Below are 21,048 nucleotides of genomic sequence, written 5' to 3'. Positions count from 1 at the left end.
TTCTATCGTTCATTTTTTGAGGAACCCCCATACTGTTTTCCATAGTGGCTGCACCAGTTTGCACTCCCACCAGCAGCGTATGAGAGTTCCCTTCCCTCCACATCCTCTCCAACACATGTTGATTCCCGTCTTGTTAATTATAGCCATTCTGACGGGCGTGAGGTGATATCTCATTGTAGTTTTGATTTGCATTTCCCTGATAGTTAATGATTTTGAACATCTTTTCATGTGTCTGTTGGCCATCTGTATATCTTCTTTGGAGAAATGTCTGTTCAGGTCTTTTGCCCATTTTTTAATTGGGTTGGTAGTTTTTTTGTTGTTGAGATGCATGAGTTCTTTATATATTTTGGAGATTAAGCCCTTATCAGTTGTATGCAAATATGCAAATATCTTCTCCCAATTGTTAGGTTGTCTTTTCGTTTTGTTGACGGTTTCCTTTGCTGTGCAGAAGCTTTTTAGTTTGATGTAGTCCCATTTGTTTATTTTTTCTATTGTTTCTCTTGCTCGGTCAGACATAGTGCTTGAAAAGATGTTGCTAAGACCATTGCCGAAGAGCATACTGCCTATGTTTTCTTCTAGAAGATTCATAGTTTCAGGTCTTACATTCATGTCTTTAATCCATTTGGAGTTAATTTTTGTGTATAGTGTAAGGTAAGGGTCTACTTTCGTTTTTTTGCATGTGGCTATCCAGTTTTCCCAACACCATTTGTTGAAAAGACTTTCTTTTCTCCATTGTATGTTCTTGGTTCCTTTGTAACTTCTCTTTTTTTATTGGGTTGTTTTTCATCTTAGTGAGTTGCAAGAGTTTTTTATATATTCTGGACACAAGTTCTTTAACAGATATAAGTTATGTTACTACGAGTTCATAGCTTAGTTAGCAGAGTGCAGGGTGGATTTTAACCCTCATTTACCCCATTAGCCAGGTGCAACTGTGCAGTGAACAACTCACAAAAATGTATGCAGCAGCCAATGAATATTTTTAGAAAGATAACCCTATGAGGTTTATGACACTGTAAAGTAAATTCCTCTTTAATCTACTTTGTTCTGAAATGCATGGCGGAGGCATTTTTTTTGTCTTAATTTTAATTGAAGGGATCGAGTTTTATGAACGGGAGAGCAGGATTCAGTGATATGGAAAGTACCCAGGATACCAGGAGCAAAGACGTCAAAACAAGAAAGCAAATTTACAGAGAACTTTTGGGTTTTCAGAGGTGATGGATTAGTAGATTTGAGCCAATAATAGTTACAATTCTAAGGGGTTGTGGCATTTGTATTGTTTCTGTTTTCATCACAAAAAATTTGTATATTGTTATATAAATCTACACTACGTAAGACGTGTTAAACATTCGCTGGTAATCAAATGTTCAATTTAATGACCCTAGTGGTTTAAACTAAAAATATGTTGCTTTAAATATGATATTATGACATTTTTACATAAGTACAAGGTCACTTCAAAATTATAAGTCCTCTGAATACTAATTACATAAATATATCTCATAAACTCCTATATCTCATAATTTCTCTCTTTTAAGTTTTGACTACAATTTATCCCAGGAGAGATTTTTAAATAAATTTTTTTTTTTTTTTTTTTGTGAGGAGATCAGCCCTGAGCTAACATCCGCCAATCCTCCTCTTTTTTTTGCTGAGGAAGACGGCCCTGGGCTAACATCGGTGCCTATCTTCCTCCACTTTATATGGGACGCCGCCACAGCATGGCTTACCAAGCAGTACTTCGGTGCGCGCCCGGGATCCGAACCAGCGAACCCCGGGCCGCCGCAGCGGAGCGCGCGCACCCAACCGCTTGCGCCACCGGGCCGGCCCCTTAAATAAATTTTTATTGCTCATTTTCTTTAAGTTTATAACTAAGCCACACACATTTTTTTTTCCTCCTAACTAGGGGTCCTCGCTAAAATGTCTTTTTTCCATAAAGACTCATTAGCTATTTCAGAAAAATAAAATTTGGTACAGCAGATACACAAGTATTAAATCATGATATATGAGTTATTGACTTTATATCAAGCTAACAGCAAATTGTATATTTTTATTTCTGTATGTATTCACATACAGTACACTGTATTTAATAACAGAATATAAAAGATAAGTATTGATTTAAATATAAACAAGTTCTCACATATTCTGGTTAATGATCTTTTAACCTCACCCCTGTTATCCCTCTGACCTAGGGTTGAAATATATACTGAAGTTCAATTAAATTTTAACTTCGGATAAACACACTTTTGAAAAATTCAAACGTGTCTATGCAATGTTTGAGACATATAAGTAGTACAAACTCTAAGCTCTTCTCAACTCCAGATACACTGGATACAGGTTGTTCCTTAAATATCACAGGCACATTTACCTTAAGGCCTTATCCCCGTCTATTTTCTATACCTTGAGTCTTCTTTCCCAGAATCCACTCTCTTACTTTCTTCCAATCTCTGCTCCGTCACCTTCTCCATGTGAGACCTGCTCTGACTAGACTATTTAAAATTGTAATCCCACCCTTACCCCGCTCTGCTTTTTTGTTTTTCCATAGTACTTATCAGAAATCCTCTTATAATTATTTATTTTATTTATTGCTTGTGGACTATCTCACCTTGCTGGAAAGTAAGATCCATGGAGGTGGGAATTTATCTGTGTTGTCCATGGCTGTATCCCAAGCACTGAGAATAGTGCGTGGCATATAGTAGACACTCATAAATCTTTACTAAATGAATTAATAAATGCACAAATAGTGATCTAAACATTTAGATGAAAAAGTTTCGGCCTTTTTGGTTGGAGATGGGTGGATTTGCACAATGCACAGAAAAATTAGTGTTACTAATCTATTAAAGTAAAATAGAGAATATTTTCGTGTGTATCTGAGTAACATACCAATATTTTTATTATTGAGCTTGGATCATAATTCAGTTTACTTTTCCACAGCTGCCATTTTTTAATTAGTGCAAAAATATACTGACAAAGCATATTTCTCATTTTAGTGACTATACATATATGAATAAACTTTGTAATGATTTGGGCATATTCTCTAAAATGTGTGGCATTAAATTGCCTTTCAACTATTTTATATGGTGCTCTCTCAAACACCAATACCAGCTCATCTATTCAGCAATCAATCTGTATATCACTTTACCCTTACGTATCCTTACCTCCCTTTTATTGAAACTGTAAAAATATTGAGGGTCTTTATAATATTTCATAGTGTCTTTCTCATATGAGAAATACATATATAAGTACTAGTGTTGGAAGTGTTTTTGCTGCTTCTGATAAATATGGCATTAAAAATCTTATGACAATGTTGAGTCATATAAGTAAATATAGTCTCCTTCGCACTGGTTACAAAAAACTCAGAGACAGGTTTATGCCATGATGTGGCCATTGGACTAACATATTGACCTCTCTGATCTCGACTTCAGAAATCTGTTTTGATATTCTTGTATTCTCTTGATTTTTCATTTATTTTTAAAATCCTGTAGATGTAAATGCATGTTTTAAGCTATTTTAAGTGTTTTATGGAAAATCAAGGATGTAACTAAACAAACAGGTGAAATAAACCAAGAGTATCATTTTATCTAGCATTTTCCCTGGTAGCTACCTGCACACTTGGCTGTATGCAAGATGTCACCATGGGCAGGCCCATTCCGACCCCACTTACTCCCCAGTGTTGCTCCACAGGTTCACTCAGGGACTTTGTGTAACCTCATGGAATATATCAATTACCATAAATCAATCTACGTAATTCTAAAAATGTTTAGAAAATTTGAGAATTCGAAAGTGTGGCTACCAGTTACATAATTTATATAATTTCAAACCTATTACTGGCTATGTAGCTGCTATTCCAATACAGTGGTTGAGCTAAAATTACATTTAGTAATCCTAGTGCCTTGAGGAGTATGACTCCTCAATCATTTTCAATTCCTACCACGTCTTATACTGCTTTGTGGATGATATTTATTTATTGAAGAAATAGTTATTTTAACTATTATTAAAAACCTCTATCATGCTAAACCATTTTAGATATGAATTGGTCAAATCTTCAGATCTCCACTTTTATCTTCACTTCTGTTTGACATTTTTTTCCGTATAGATAATAATGTCTCATGTTTTATTCACTCTCCTTTTTCTTTTCTTTTCTTTTCTTTTTTTTTTTTTTGGTGAGGAAGATTAGCCCTGAGCCAACATCCACTGCCAATCCTCCTCCTCTTGCTGAGAAAGATTGGCCTGGGCCGACATCCATGTCCATCTTCCTCTACTTTATATGGGACGCCGCCATAGCATGGCTTGACAAGAAGTGCGTCAGTCTGCGCCCTGGATCTGAACCCATGAACCCCCGGGCCACCGAAGCGGATGGTGTGAACCTAACCACTATGCCACCGGGCTGGCCCCCACAGTCCTTTTGCTGGCTAGAACTGGTGAAATTAAACATCTGAAAATCAACAATGTTACGGATTTTTTAAATCCACAGGATACATTTTATTCTCAATTTTCATAACTGAGACAAATTTTTACCCTGAGATTTAGGTTGTGTGACTTAGATAAAAAGAAACCTTCTTCATTTTTAATTAAAAAATTTGTGACCCCAAACCATAAATCATACTTATAAGACTTAATTTACAAGGCCATTGTCATTTTTGGAAATCATATTCAACAAAGGATCTGAAACATTATAGCTTAACATGTATTTATTAAGGGTTTATGTGTAATAAACTCTGGATAAGAAGTAGTATATAATAAATATCTTCAAAATCTAAACTTTTAAAAATGTCAGACCACAGGTAAAGTTGTTACTTTTCTACTCAACCTACTACAAAATAATAACTATAATGTTTTATTCTGAGCATCGCCTCTCAATTTTCTCTCAGTCACTGCATATCACATCAAAAATCTAATTAGCCTTTGGGTATCAGAAACCACTAAGTCATCTAGAAAAAATGTTTAGTTATGAATTGGCTTACCACCTGGCCAAGACTTTCCTCATGCTAGCTGATAGACAATATACTTCTGACATAGCGTCAAAATTTGTACCTTGAGGTTCATCCAAACTAGCAATTTAGGACACACCTTTGCCCTAAGCCCACTGTTTTATTATTTGCTCAGGTCTAGCATTGTTGTTTTATACTTCACTTCATCTCTCAACTCAAATGTGAAAAACATCTTGAAACCCTTAGGCAATTCATTTGTTCTTCAGTGCTCCAATAATGTTGAGTATGTACTTCTATTTCAGTACTCATGACACTATGTTTTTATTATATTTTTCGTTAATATATATTTATTGAAAACTAGTGTGATACAGAGCACTTCTGTGAGTTGGCTAAATAAGGACAAATAAGACAAAGGCCCATATCACTGAGATATCCACAGTGACTTAAAATTATTTTTATTTACATCATTAAATTCTGAGTCTACTGTGGCCAGATATCATGGTTTACTACTCATTTTTATACTTGCAGCATTAGCAGGTTGCTAGACATATAGAATGTAGAGGACATTCAATAAATAAAGGCTATATATGATTGGTTGGTAACATGAAGAAAAGAAACTAGCTGAAATCAATTTATAGAAGTTAACATTACTGTAGACATCTGAAAGTATTTGAACAAATAAAGATATAGTTAAAAGGGAAGAAAAGCCCGGCATTTGACCTACAGCATAGACACCCATGATACTGCACAAATTAGCACAGGATCTTCACAATTACTCCATAAGAAAAAAATCTAAATTGCAATTTTTAAGTATGAAATATGTCTTAACTCTCACATTAAAAAAATTTACTTAGGGCCGGCCCCGTGGCTTAGCGGTTAAGTGCGCGCGCTTTGCTGCTGGGCAGCCTGGGTTCGGATCCCGGGCGCGCATCGACACACCACTTCTCCGGCCATGCTGAGGCCGCGTCCCACATACAGCAACTAGAAGGATGTGCAGCTATGACATACAACTATCTACTGGGGCTTTGGGGGAAAAATAAATAAATAAATAAAATTATTAAAAAAAAATTTACTTACTTCTCTGTAAGGCTTGATATAAAGTTGACGTTTGTCACTCTTACTTCTACTGCCACTGAACAGGGTTGTGCAACTCTCAGGAGCATCAGTACCCCAGGTTAACTAGAAACAGCCCCACATAGAGTTGGTTAAATAGTCAAGGCCAGATCTCCATTTATGGGGGAGGGCAGAGTAGAGCATAATCCCAGAAAGGAATTCCGGCTGTTTGTATTAATTTTTTTGCAGGGGGAAAAGGGTTTAATTGGGATCTGATTTTTTTCTCCAAACCAATTCTGAAAATGAGAGCAATAAAATATCTATCACATTTTCTTTTGACTCTGGGAGCAACTCTTTAGCTTTAAATTTGCCAAAGTTATTTCCAGTGGTTTTGTCCTGAATTGACAGAGTACAACAAGGAAAGTAGGTAGTGAGACTTTTTTACAGATTATCTGAGGGAGGCAAAGCCTCTATAGCAATGTGATGATAAAAAGAGTCTATAAAGTTTATAAACATATAAAAATATGTAACAATTTCTCAAAAAATTAGGACTTTTCCATAAGCAGTTGTCAAGGTGTTGCCAGATGAAACTAAAGTGGAATGAGGATGTGAGAACAGGACAAGAGGCATCCAGGCCAGATCAGATTAGAAGCTGTTCTGAGAGGAGAAACTAAATATTTAAATCAGAATTCTACAGTGTACATTTTGTAGTTATTCACATACAAGTGTATGAATTTGAAAAGGCCCTTTACATATAAAACCCCATCCTATTGTGCTGACTCAGTACTTTCCAGTAATCACGCAGCTCTCTGCATAAAAACCTTGAGAAATCCCTGCAGGAGTAGGTGGAGGTACAAATCTGGTTTGGTTGGTGCTACTCAAGTAGTTCAGTCAATATTCTTGTGTGTAAAGCATCCATGACCAAGTACTCTACATTCTGATGGAATTTTGCATAGTTTCTGACTGGCTATGTTACAGTATATGTTCTGAAAAAACACATGTGAGAGAGAGGCCAAATTGAGGAATGCTATCAGATTTAATGACTGATTTGGTGATTTACGTTCACTAAGAAAAGAGCATGTTGAAAGGACAAGACAGATCATTGAATAAACTGGGAAGAAATGGGAATAATGCCTGGGATGCAGACTTGTGCAATATAATGACATTCAATCCCATACAAAATCTGTACCTGATCTTGCTTATTTCACCATTCTCTACTACTATTTTTATCAAAAGCAAGTGTCTTTTGAATTTGATTTTAATAAAATTGTTTAAGTTGACTGCAGCTAATAGATGAGGACTAAAGGATACAGTCACAATGTTTGTGCACAAACACAGAAATTTGACACTTTTATTTTGCCTTGTAAATGTAATTAAAAATGCAGGTGAAAGACATACATTAAAGCAATTGATATAACTGCACATATTTGTTTCATGCAATTCTCACCAGAAGCTCCTTTAAAACAAAGCAAAATAAATAAATAAATAAAATCATATATACTTATAAAATCTACTATATTATTTCTACTATATACTATTCTAGATTTCAAGCTTATAAGCTGTGGGTTGATGTTAAGTGTCAATACCTAATCAATCAGGCCTACTTTTATACAAAGAGCTAGGTGTGAATAAGGGAATTTGATAGTGTGAAAAAAACTAAGAACAGTGTACAAATTGTTCACTTCTTTATAGCATTGCATGTAGATTCCACGCAGTGCATTTTACAACAGTTTGTGTTTTAAACCTAAGCATAGTGAACAGAGTATATTTATGTTTTGTGATCAAAATAGAAAAAAAAAGAAAATTGTCTTCTGTATGGGCATTTCATCACTAGGAAAGAGTTCTTTTCATTCTTTTATCCAGACTGAGTAAATAAAAGCAGTAATTTGTTGCATTTAGAAACTATTTATCCCAAAGAAAAATTGGAAAATTGGAAAAATCTCAAATCTCATTTTTCTCTCATAAGTAAAATAAGAAGAATGACAACCTCCTCACTGTTATGAGGATTAAGTAAGGTATTTGAGGCATGTAGCATATGTGGTCAACGAATTAGCTAGTTATCCAATTAACTCACCTATAATAAGATAGAAAAGAAACACTGTGTTATTGTGATCAAACTAAAACTTAGAAATATATCTAACTGAATTGGACATTTTTTTGTGTGTGTGAGGAAGATCAGCCCTCAGCTAGCATCTGCCAATCCTCCTCTTTTTGCAGAGGAAGACTGGCCATGGGCTAACATCCATGCCCATCTTCCTCCACTTTGTATGGGATGCATGGCTTGCCAAGCAGTGCATCAATGCCTGCCCAGAATCTGAACTGGCGAACCCCACGCCGCTGCAGCGGAGCGTGTGCACTTAACCGCTACGCCACCGGGCTGGCCCGGTGGGCTGTTTTGACATACTTATTCTGAGTATTCATAATAGTTCAGCCACTAGTCGTGACCCAATAAACATCAAAACTTTAAAGATAATTCCAATTTATGAATAAAGTGAACTATTTGATATGTGTTATCTAACTATATGCGTAGTAAAAATTGCTTACTATTTTATAATTACATCTCACCAATAGGTGTCACTATTGGTGAGTTTAGTGCAAATTCAAATTACTTAATATTTAATCACATAAAATAATATTAACAAATGGTGCCAAGAGGGATACAAATTGATATTTTTCCAGGAATAGAAGGAATTGATAAGTTTAAAGGAAAAAAAACCCAACAATGCAGAGTATATCTTTTTAACCAGGAAACATTAAATAAGCACAAATAGAAAAGCATAGGTATGAATATTATTGCTGTTATGATACAATATGCCCACACTGTGCTTAATGGAATTTAATTTTACCTTTAATATCTGTGAAATAAGAAAGAAAATGAGCTGTCTTATCCTCTGTAATGTTCATCCTCTGGGATAAACATATCATTGGGCGAAACAGAGGCTTCATTAACTTCCTTCTGCCTTTGGGTATAGAACGATTGAACAGTGATGTGCATGCACTTGTAGGTGGAGTGTGTGTGTGTGTGTGAGAGAGAGAGGTTGCATTATTTGTTGGAATTTATCCTAACTGCTAATTGTCTCTAAAATTAAATAGGTTTTTTTCATAGCCCATACACCAAAACTATGTTATTCTTCAAATCAATGCCTTTGCTTCAATCAATACTGTGAATGTTTCCTAAAAATTTCTTCAAAAACCACAAACCATTTTTAAAGGAAGCTATCTTGTTCAGCTTTCCTCGAGTGTGATTTCAGTCCTCCAGGCCAGCGCCATCTGCATATCTCTGTCCAGCAGCAACCAGCCCCTTCAAGGGAGACAGAAACATCAAAGAGCCCAAAAACCCCAAGATAATCAGAAGAAAGGTGATTATTAGGTCTCTGAATAGCACTAACTCACTTCCCTAACAAAACTCCTCCATTAGCATCCCTAGAATCTTTCTCAACTTGAAAATTATACCTACTTGAGGAAGAAAGAAGATAGTGACTGCTGAGTTTATTAGGGTGACAGTTTTTTTAAATCTCAGAATACTTTTTAATAATTTTTCTTGGAAGTGAAAGGACAAAAATTCAGAATAAAAGCAAATGGAAATAACTCCAATATTCTGTGTAATGTTGTTCAGAAATTAGAAAAGCTGTAGCACTGTGCTTGAAAATGACAGTGGACTAATCTGGTAGGCTGTGATATACTTTATTAATTTATATTTATAATAAATTATTAAATTTCTCCCCAAACTAGAAGTTATTATATAATTGTACTTCTGTCACATTATGTTCTAATTAGTTGCTTTTTTGGGGATCATGCTTCCCAATATAGGTTTTTTCTTTCAGATTTTCAACCATTGTCACATTGTTGAAGTCTGGATGAGATTCTCTGGGTTCTAAGGGACACAAGTTGTTGACGAAGGACACATAATATAGTTTTAAACTGATCTGGGTTATTTAATGCATGTGAAAGTCACTACGTAATGAGTGAAAATGTTTATTGATTGGGACAATGTGCTTCATTATGACAACGCCATTCTTCAAGATAGCAAATGGGAAACCCTGGGCAAATCACTGTTTCTCACCAACTCCTGTCCTCTGAATCAATTTCCTGCCTCTCCCTTTCCCTCTTGGTTTTTTTCCTTTAGAGGCAAATGGTTAACAACTTGACTCTGGAATCTTATTAATTTGGCTTTAATGTCAAGCATTGTCACTGTCCAGCTATGTATGCTTTGATTAATTTTTTAACTTCCCTAAGCTTCATTTTTCCCTCATAAGTAAAAGAAGAATGACAACCTCCTCATTGCTGTGAGGATTAAGTAAGGTATTTGAGGTATGTAGCATGGCATCTGGCCCCTAACATGTGGTCAACAAATGAGCTAGTTATCCAATTAATTAATGAACATTTCCCTCCTAATTCTTGAATCTGATGCTTTCTCTCTATCTCTATTAAAACCAAATTACTTCAGGCTCTTACTAGCTGTTCTGTGTTACTCTACTAGTCAACTAACTAGTCCCCTTTTCTCTCTTGTAAAGTGTTCCAAAGCATCTTTCCAAAGAAAATATCTGATTTTATAACCTTCCTATTTTGCATGATTCTCCATTTTCTACTACCATCCTCTTCACTTACCTTCAAGATATTTGTTTACTTATTTATAAACTATATACATGAGCTACTATGTTGAAAGAATTACAAAATATATACAAAAATAGAAAATAAGGTGAGATAAATATAATCAAAAAATAATATTTTTCTTTAGACATTGCAATGAATTATTTTGCACAGTTCCTTAGGGGGACACATTCAAACTTTGAGACTCCTGAGAAGCTTGCTAGTGATTCAAAGCTTCTTAGCAAGTACTTATATGTTTTTTTCATACTTTCTTTGTCTTTCACCACCTTTCCCTTAAACTTATGCCCCAGTAATATAGAATAATTCAGCTGCACACATCCTACTGTTTCTAGTCTGGGGGACTTTCCTGTTTATTCTTCTGGAACACCCTCCCCAAACTACAGGAGAGAGCTACATTCACCCTTCATTAACCTTCTCCTGCTTCTGCCATGTGCATATTTTATATTCCTTCTTCAATATTCCTTTTTAATATTATGCATAGTCTAGGGTTGTAATTTTTCTATATTACTTTTAATTACCTGTTTACTTCTTTGGTTAACATTTTAGAATGAACTTCTTAAAGGCAAGAAATGTTTGTTTCTTTATATTCCCTGATAATAATAATTCAATAAATACTTATTGAATTAAATCACTCAATATATATTTGTGGAACTAAACGGAACCATTTGTGAGACTTCTTGGAACTCTTTGCATGCTGGAATGGTGTGCACCATTCCTTTCCTTTCCTTTTCCTTTCCTTTCCTTTCCTTTACCTGGTACTTACATATATTAGTACTGGGCCAGCCCTGTGGCTTAGGGGTTAAGTGCGCACACTCCGCTACTGGTAGCCCAGGTTCGGATCCTGGGATGTGCACTGACACACCGCTTGTCTGGCCATGCTGAGGCGGGGTCCCACATACAGCAACTAGCAGGATGTGCAACTATGACATACAACTATCCACTGGGGCTTTGGGGAGAAAAAGGAAAAAAAAAAGGAGGAGGATTGACAATAGGTGTTAGATCAGGGCCAGTCTTCCTCAGCAAAAAGAGGAGGATTGGCATGGATGTTAGCTCAGGGCTGATCTTCCTCACAAAAAATAAATAAATAAACATATATTAGTACTTATTTCCCTAGATTGAAATTTTTGTTTTACATGTCTAATTTTCCCCAAGAAAATTTGCCTTTATTCAGGGCAAAGGCAATGTATCTAGTTTCAGCTTGTTACAATAGTTATTTCTTGATTGAATCAATAAACAACCAATGGAATGAAAGAGAAAATCATCAAATGATGACTGAATAACTCAAGATTCACTGTTTTAAATGGTCTCCTTTTTCTATTCTAAATCTTAAGAGTGTTTGAAATGTTCTACAGGGTTTACTTAGAGAAGGAAAATATTTTGTTTCTCCATCTAGAGTCAGGAGGACCTAAATTCTTCAACCCTAGTATGTCAACATTTATTTTAGTTACATATGTACAGAACTCAGAATTACTTATTTGAGTTGAAAAATTCTGCTAAAACAATAAATAAAATTATGTAAAATTTTTTCCAACTGTCCTCATATGTGCTTCAAATAAAATCATCATAATGATTAACACTGTCATCCTGATCATTATTACTAATGTAATGTTATTACTCACTTAATCTAAACATGTTTGTTGTGAGTGCATCCAGCCTATTGCTCATTATAATGTAAAGGCATATGCAAAGATAAAATTAATCTAGAACCAAATGAGAGATATATTACAACATAATACTTTTACTCTTTTTTTTTTTTTAAGTAGCTATAAAAATGGGCATGGTGGCTAAATGCCATGTTTCTTAACATGCTGTTGGCCATGTCTCATATAATATTATTGTTCCTTGTGGGCCCTTTAAACTTAATTAAAACGTGCAGTTTTTCTACAACTTAGAAAATAAATCTGACATGCCATAATTCAAATGTAAGTACTCTCCTGGTAGCCATCAATAATTGGTGAAGCAGAGAGAAAGGTCTTTTTTAAATCTTTTTTTTCAGATTGTACCTAGTGAAGGACTGTTATGTGGTAAAAACCCATGTCTTGCTAAATTCAGCTGCCTCATGATTTTATCCTCAACGTATAAGTACTTATGACTGGTATTCTAATATTGAAACATAAGTCAATATATCAGATTATTGTCTTAGGATGCATTAAGTTCAAATCCACTTTTTTCTGAGCATTGTGTAATTAACCATATCACTGATTAATTCATCATTGATTGAGCAATTTGAAAACAGCGTGATTGACTTAACAGGTGAACAACTTTGGGCAAGTTACTTAACTTCTCAGTGTCTCACTTTGCTCACCTGTAAAAGGAGATAATAGCAAAACATTTTTCATACATTGTTGTGAGAATTAAGTGATGGAATCATAGAAAAGGACATATTTATTAATTGCTACATATTGACAACATTGAATTCAATTCAACCATGCTTGTCTTGCATTGGGTAGATAGTTAGTAGAAGAAAATGTAATTTTAGGTTGCTTACATCAGGTAAAGGTTTTATTGTATTTGCCCACTAATGAATAGTCACAGAACTTGAATCCCAGACTTGATTAATAGCTTTTGAAGACTGCAATTAACATAGGCAGAACTTTGATGGATGGGTCTACATTCATTTTCCTCTAGATTTATTTCTTGTTAAATGCTTGAGGGTACTGGCCTTCTGGGATTTCATTACCTAGGGTGATATGAGATTTATTGAACAGAGACCTCCTTACAGGGAGGAAGATCAGAAAGGCCCAAGAGGAAGGCATTGTGTTCAGGCTTTGAGCTTCTGTAGCAGAAAGAAGCAGAAATTGAAACAGAAGGCAGGAAGGCAGAAGGGAAGAAAGAGTGACTCAATATTAGAGCAGAAAGTCTGGCCATGGACTGCTGCCAAGTTTGGTGGATTATTTGCACATTTTTCTGGAAAACCAGCAAAAAAAATCACTGAATTTACAGGTGTGGATCATGAATATGACCAAGGGTGTTTGGTAATTTGATTATCATACAAAATATAGTCACATGCCTGTGATGTCAGAGTGTGGGCATACAGCCCGAATTTAATTTCCTAATAGGCGACAAGTCACTCCTCAAAGGTGTGCTGTTGCCAGAGTGATCAGGAAGGATGCTTGGCAGACAAAACAACAGACGCCACTCCAAGATGTATTTTCTCACTACGAAGTCTATACTATACGTTAGCACCCATTCATTTTATCTTTTATCAGTGAGATAGTGTTATGATCCATCTGAATGTTTATATGCCCCCCAAATTCATGTGTTGAAATCCTAATCTTCAAGAGTGATGATATTAGCATATGGGGCCTTTGGGAGGTGCTCAAGCATGAGGGTGGAACCCTCATGAATAGGATTAGTGTCATAAAAGAAGCTCCAGAGTGATCCCTAGCCCCTTCCACCATGTGAGGATACAAGGAGAACTCGAAGACACACAAGAGAGCCCTCACTTGACCGTGCTCGCTCCCTGATCTCAGACTTCCAGCCTCCAGAACTGTGAGACATAAGTTTGTTTTTTACAAGCTACGCAGTCTGGTATTCTGTTATACCAGCCCAAATGGATGAAGACAGATAATGTCTCATTCTCCCAAAGACTAATCCCTCCATTTGTAGGCTTAATTCCATCTCCTCCCACCTTTGCAATGGCGCTTTCAGGAAAGAACAAGGAACAGTATCAAAAGCTGCTGAGCGCTTTAGGAAAATATGTGATAAAAGTGCTTTTCTCTATGAAATCATGCTTTCCTGGTTTACATCCTGATTCTTAGATTGTTCTTTCTTAAAATCCTTTACTGTCTCTTTCTTACCCCCAAGCTGTACTTGGGGGACGTTCTCTGTGTTCAGTCCTGAGTCTCCTTACTGTACTTTATCAATTTATCAACTCCCACAATTCTCAATACATCTGCACACTAACCTCTCTGTGTGTCAAGCCTGTGTACTCCACCACCTACTGAACACTTCTACACTGATTATTTTCCATGTATCTTTTTTTAAAAAATTTTTTGTTCATTGCAGTAACATTGGTTTATAACATTGTATAAATTTCAGGTGTACATCATTATACTTCTATTTCTGCATAGATTACATCATGTTCACCACCCAAATACTAATTACAACCCATCACCACACACATGTACTGAATTATCCCTTTCACCCTCCTCCCTCCCCCCTTCCCTTCTGGTAACCACCAGTCCAATCTCTGTCTCCATGTGTTTGTTTATTGTTGTTATTATCTACTACTTAATGAAGGAAATCATATGGTATTTGACCTTCTCCCTCTGACTTATTTCACTTTGCATTATACCCTCAATGTCCATCCATGTTGTCACAAATGGCTGGATTTCATCGTTTCTTATGGCTGAGTAGTATTCCATTGTGTATTTATACCACGTCTTTTTTATCCATTCGTCCCTTGATGGACACTTAGGTTGCTTCCAAGTCTTGGCTGTTGTGAATAATGCTGCAATGAACACAGGGGTTCATGTATCTTTACGCATTGGTGTTTTCAAGTTCTTTGGATAAATACCCAGCAGTGGAATAACTGGATCATATGGTAGTTCCATCCTTAATTTTTTGAGGAATCTCCATACTGTTTTCCATAGTGGCTGCACCAGTTTGCACTCCCACCAGCAGTGTATGAGAGTTCCCTTCTCTCCATATCCTCTCCAACACATGTTGTTTCCTGTCTTGTTAATTATAGACCTTCTGACCAGCATGAGGCGATATCTCATTGTAGTTTTGATTTGCATTTCCCTGATAGTTAATGATTTTGAACATCTTTTCATGTGTCTGTTGGCCATCTGTATTTCTTCTTTGGAGAAATGTCTGTTCAGGTTTTTTGCCCATTTTTTAATTGGGTTGTTAGTCTTTTTGTTGTTGAGATGCATCTGTTCTTTTTATTTTTTGGAGATTAAGCCCTTATCAGATGTATGGTTTGCAAATATCTTCTCTCAATTTTTAGGTTGTCTTTTCGTTTTGTTGACGGTTTCCTTTGCTGTGCAGAAGCTTTTTAGTTTGATGTAGTCCCATTTGTTTATTGTTTCTATTGTTTCTCTTGCCTGGTCAGACATGGTGCTTGAAAATATGTTGTTAAGACTGATGTTGAAGAGCGTACTGCCTATGTTTTCTTCCAGAAGTTTCACATTTTCAGGACTTACATTCAAGTCTTTAATACATTTTGAGTTAATTTTTGTGTATGGTATAAGGTAAGGGTCTACTTTCATTTTTCTGCATGTGGTTGTCCAGTTTTCCCAAGAAAATTTGTCGAAGAGACTTTCTTTTCTCCATTGTATGTTCTTGGCTCCTTTGTCAAAGATTAGCTGTCCATAGATGTGTGGGTTTATTTCTGGGCTTTCGATTCTATTCCATTGATCTGTGCGTCTGTTTTTGTGCCAGTACCATGCTGTTTTGGTTACTATAGCTTTGTAACATATTTTGAAATCAGGGAGTGTGATGCCTCCAGCTTTGTTCTTCTTTCTCAGGATTCCTTTAGCTATTCGGGGTCTTTTGTTGTTCCATATAAATTTTAGGATTCTTTGTTCTATTTCTGTGAAAAATGTTGTTGGAACTTTGGTAGGGATTGCATTGAATCTATAGATGGCTTTAGGAAGTATGGACATCTTAACTATATTAATTCTTCCAAGCCAAGTGCACGGAATATCTTTCCATTTCTTTGTGTCTTCTTCAATATCTTTCAGCAACGTTTTATGGTTTTCGGTGTACAGATCTTTCATCTCTTTGGTTAAGTTTATTCCTAGGTATTTTATTCTTTTTGTTGCTATTGTAAATGGGATTGTATTCTTAATTTCTCTTTCTGCTACTTCATTGTTAATGTATAGAAATGCAACTGATTTTTGTATGTTGATTTTGTATCCTGCAACTTTGCCATATTCATTTATTACTTCTAAAAGTTTTTTTGTGGATTCTTTAAAGTTTTCTATATATAAAATCATGTCATCTGCAAATAGTGACAGTTTCACTTCTTCCTTTCCAGTTTGGATCCCTTTGATTTCTTTTTCTTGCCTGATTGCTCTGGCTAGGACTTCCGGTACTACGTTAAATAGGAGTGGTGACAGTGGGCATCCTTGTCTGGTTCCTATTCTTAGAGGGATAGCTTTCGGTTTTTCACCATTGAGGTAGATATTAGCTGTGAGTTTGTCATATATGGCCTTTATTATGTTGAGGTACTTTCCTTCTATACCCATTTTATTCAGAGTTTTTGTCTTAAGTGGATGCTGTGTCTTGTCAAATGCTTTCTCTGCATCTATTGAGATGATCATGTGATTTTTATTCTTCATTTTATTAATGTGGTGTATTACGCTGATTGATTTGCGAATGTTGAACCATCCCTGCATACCTGGAATAAATCCCACTTGATCATGGTGTATAATCTTTTTAATGTGTTGTTTATGCGATTTGGTAGTATTTTGTTGAGGATTTTTGCATCGATGTTCATCAATGATGTTGGCCTGTAATTTTCTTTTTTTTGTGTTGTCCTTGTCTGGTTTTGGTATCAGGATAATGTCTGCTTCATAGAATGAGTTAGGGAGCTTCCTCCTCTCCTCAATTTTTTGGAAGAGTTTGAGAAGGATAAGTAGTAAGTCTTCTTTGAATGTTTGGTAGAATTCACCAGGGAAGCCTTCTGGTCCTGGACTTTTATTTTTGGGGAGGTTTTTGATGACGGTTTCGATCTCCTTACTGGTGATTGGTCTATTCAAATACTCTATTTCTTTTTGATCCAGTTTTGGAAGGTTGTATGATTCTAAGAATTTATCCATTTCTTCCAGATTGTCGAATTGGTTGGCATATTCCTTTTCATAGTATTCTCTTATAATCTTTTGTATTCTGAGGTGTCTGTTGTAATTTCTCCTCTTTCATTTCTGATTTTACTTATTTGTGCCTTCTCTCTTTTTTTCTTGGTGAGTCTAGCTAAAGGTTTGTCAATTTTGTTGATCTTTTCAAAGAACCAGCTCTTGGTTTTATTAATTTTTTCTATTGATTTTTAGTCTCTATTTCATTTATTTCTGCTCTGATTTTTATGATTTCCCTTCTTCTACTGATTTGGGGCTTTGTTTGTTCTTCTTTTTCCAGTTCCTTTAGGTGCATTGTTAGATTGTTTATTTGAGATTTTTCTTGTTTGTTGAGATAGGCCTATATTGCTATAAATTTCCCTCTTAGAACTGCTTTTGCTGTATCCCATAAATTCTGGCATGTCGTATTTTCATTTTCATTTGTCTCCAGGTATTTTTTGATTTCTCCTTTGATTTCTTCGTTGACCCAATCGTAGTTCAGTAGCATTTTGTTTAATCTCCACATTTTGTGGCTTTTTCTGATTTTCTCCCTGTAGTTGATTTCTAGTTTCATACCATTGTGGTCAGAAAAGATAGTTGGTATTATTTCGATCTTCTTAAATTTATGTAGACTTGTTTTGTGGCTTAATATGTGATCAATCCTGGAGAATGTTCTATGTGCATTTGAAAAGAACATGTATTCTTTGGTTTTTGGATGGAATGCTCTGTATATATCTACTAGGTCCATCTGTTCTAGTGTGTCATTTAAGGTCAATGTTTCCTTTTTGATCTTCTGTTTGGATGATCTATCCCTTGGTGTAAGTGGAATGTTAAAGTCCCCTATTATTATTGTGTTACTCTCTATTTCTCTTTTTATGTCTATTAATAATTGCTTCATATATTTAGGTGCTCCTACGTTGGGTGCATAGACATTTGCAAGTGTTATATCCTCTTCTTGGATTGTTCCCTTGATCATTATGTAATGCCCTTCTTTGTCTCTTTTCACAGTTTTTGTTTCAAAGTCTATTTTGTCTGATATGAGTATTGCTACCCCAGCTTTCTTTTCATTGCCATTTGCATGGAGTATCTTTTTTCATCCCTTCACTTTCAGTTTGTGAGTGTCTTTAGGTCTGAAGTGTGTCTCTTGTATGCAGCATATATATGGGTCTTGTTTGTTTATCCAATCAGCCACCCTATGCCTTTTAATTGGAGCATTTAGTCCATTGACATTTAAAGTAGCTATTGACAAGTATGTACTTACTGCCATTTTTTAACTTTTTTTTTCTGTTTTAGTAGTCCTCTATACAGAATTGATGGTCTCTTTAGTTTGACCTCTGTCTGAAATCTCTACTCTTTAACTCCTTTCCTCCCTCATTTTATGTTTTTGATATCATATCTAACCTCTTTTTTTTGGAATTGTATCCATTACCCTCTTATCATGGAAATAGATAATTTTTCCCATTTGTGGTCTTCTCTTTTCCCCTTGAATCAGTCCTTTTAACATTTCTTGCAGCACTGGTTTCTTGGTGAGAAACTCCTTTAATTTTTGTTTGTCTGGGAAAATTTTGATCTCTCCTTCCATTTTGAATGATAACCTTGCCAGGTAGGGTATTCTTGGCTGTAAGTTTTTTCCTTTTAGCACTTTAAATATATTGTGCCACTCTTTTCTAGCCTGTAAGGTTTCTGCTGAGAAGTCAGCTGATAGCCTTATGGTGTTTCCTTTGTATGTAACTTGTCTGTCTCTTGCGGGTTTAGGATTCTCTCTTTATCTTTAATTCTGGACATTTTGATTATGATGTGTCTTGGTGTGGGCCTCTTTGGGTTTATCTTGTTTGGTGCTCTCTGTGCTTCCTGTACCTGGATGTCTGTTTCCTTCCTTAGGTTAGAGAAGTTTTCATCTATTATTTCACCAAATAGATTCTCTACCCCTTTGTCTCTCTCTTCTCCTTCTGGGACACCTATAACATGGATGATAGTGTGCCTGATGTTGTCCCAGAGGTCCCTTAGACTGTCCTCACTCTTTTTAATTCTTTTTTCTTTTACCTGTTCAGCTTTGGTAATTTCTCCTTGTCTTTTGTCCAGCTTGCTGATCCGTTCTTCTGTATCCTCTACTCTGCTTTTGAGTCCCTCCAGTGAATTTTTCATTTCCAGTATTGTATTCTTCATTTCTGATTTGTTCTTTTTTATATCTTCCATTTCTTTGTTGACATTCTCACTGAGTTCATCTATTCTTCTCCCCAGATCAGTGAGCATCCTTAACACTATTTGTTTGAACTCTCTGTCAGGTAGGTTGCTCATTTCTGTTTCACTTAGTTCCCTTTCTGGGGTTTTGTCCTGTTCCCTTACTTGGGATGTATTCCTTTGCCTTCTCATTTTGCTTCTTTCTTTGCGCTCGTGTCTGCATATTAGGTAGGTCAGCTATGTCTCCTGCTCTTGGATAGGTGGCCTTATATAAGTGAAGCCTTAGGAGGCCTGCAGTGTGCTTCCCTCAGTTCTCAATGTTACGGGGGTGACCCCTGCGGGCTACGTGTCTCCTTCTGTTGTGGCCTGTTTGCTCTCCCTGTAGGTGCCCAGGGAGGCCAAGTTATGCTCCTGGCCAGCTGTTGTAATGCTCAGCTGCTTGTAGTTGTTGTGCACCCCTCAGTCTCTTTATTGGGTGTGGGAAGCCCTAGCACAGTTGGCTGCAAGTTCTAATACCACATTTGTGTTGCAGCATTTCTTTTAAGTGAGTGGGCCCTAAGCGTGGCAGGTTGTTAGGCTCAGGGGCTTATAATTGCTATAAGCCTCCAGCCTTTAGGTCTCTTGTCAGCTCTCTGAGGATTGCAGCTGGGTGGGGCTGGCCTCAGGCACGGGAGCACCCAATTATTTCAGGCTTTGGAAGGTGGGGCAAACCCCCTATGTGGGTCTTTGAGAAGCACAAGTCTTCTGCAGCTGACAAGCCCCACTGCCCACAGGTCCAGACACGCAGTCCTGCCCCATGTGTACGCCCCGACCTCCTGAAGTGGACCCAGTCTCTCCATGGCGGGAGCCCCACACACTCCACCACTGCCCCACACTCTCCACCCGCTCCTTGTGCATGCCCTGCCCCACTGAAGTCGGCTCAGTTGCCAGGCTGCAGAGAATCCAGTCACCAATCTATGCAGGCCCACAAGTTGCCCGAGGGTCTGCATTTGGGTGGGGCCAGTCTCCAGGGTAGGCTGCCTGCCCTGGTTGAGCTGGATTAAATCGGTGCTCTAGTGTTTGGGGCAGACCCTGGGCTAGCAGGCCTCAGGGAGAACTCCAATGGCATCTGTGTCAGCATGCCCACACCAGGCCACAACAATGGCCACCACCAATGTCCCAGTCCCTGGAGAGGTCTCACCTCTCACTGTGATGCACTCAGAGCCTATCAGGTGAGTCTCTTGTCACCAAAGCACTGTTCACCTTTCTTTCTGGTGATTTTAGGTTGCTTTCTGAAACGGGTGAGTGCGTGTGGGCCCTTTAAGAGCCGGTTTTGATTTCTTTGTGAGCCAGCTTTTCTGGGGGTACTCCCCAATGTTTTAGTAGCAGGCAAAGTCAGATATTATGCCACTCATCTTGATTGTGCTGGGTCCACAAAATGCCCACAGCAGGGGTGCTCCCCGGCTCAGGGCCCTGTGCCTCCAGGGAGGGCTGCGTACCTGTGGGGTGCTCCCAGGTGG

The 21,048-nt window shown here is 36.9% G+C and overlaps 1 long non-coding RNA gene across 2 annotated transcripts in view; it reads left to right on the top strand.

The window, feature by feature from the left end:
• Window positions 1-20,614: 20,614 nt before the first annotated feature.
• Window positions 20,615-21,048, top strand: part of LOC131404215 (uncharacterized) — a 300,648-nt gene continuing 300,214 nt past the window's right edge. For both annotated transcript variants that reach the window (XR_009219751.1, XR_009219750.1), the window contains exon 1: window positions 20,615-20,760. This is a non-coding gene — a long non-coding RNA (uncharacterized LOC131404215). The remainder of the gene's footprint in view (window positions 20,761-21,048) is intronic.

This window comes from Diceros bicornis, chromosome 4 (assembly GCF_020826845.1).
Source record: "Diceros bicornis minor isolate mBicDic1 chromosome 4, mDicBic1.mat.cur, whole genome shotgun sequence".
Lineage (NCBI taxonomy): Eukaryota > Metazoa > Chordata > Mammalia > Perissodactyla > Rhinocerotidae > Diceros > Diceros bicornis.
Note: the sequence above shows the minus strand (reverse complement) of the source record. Positions and strands in the feature narration are given on the sequence as shown.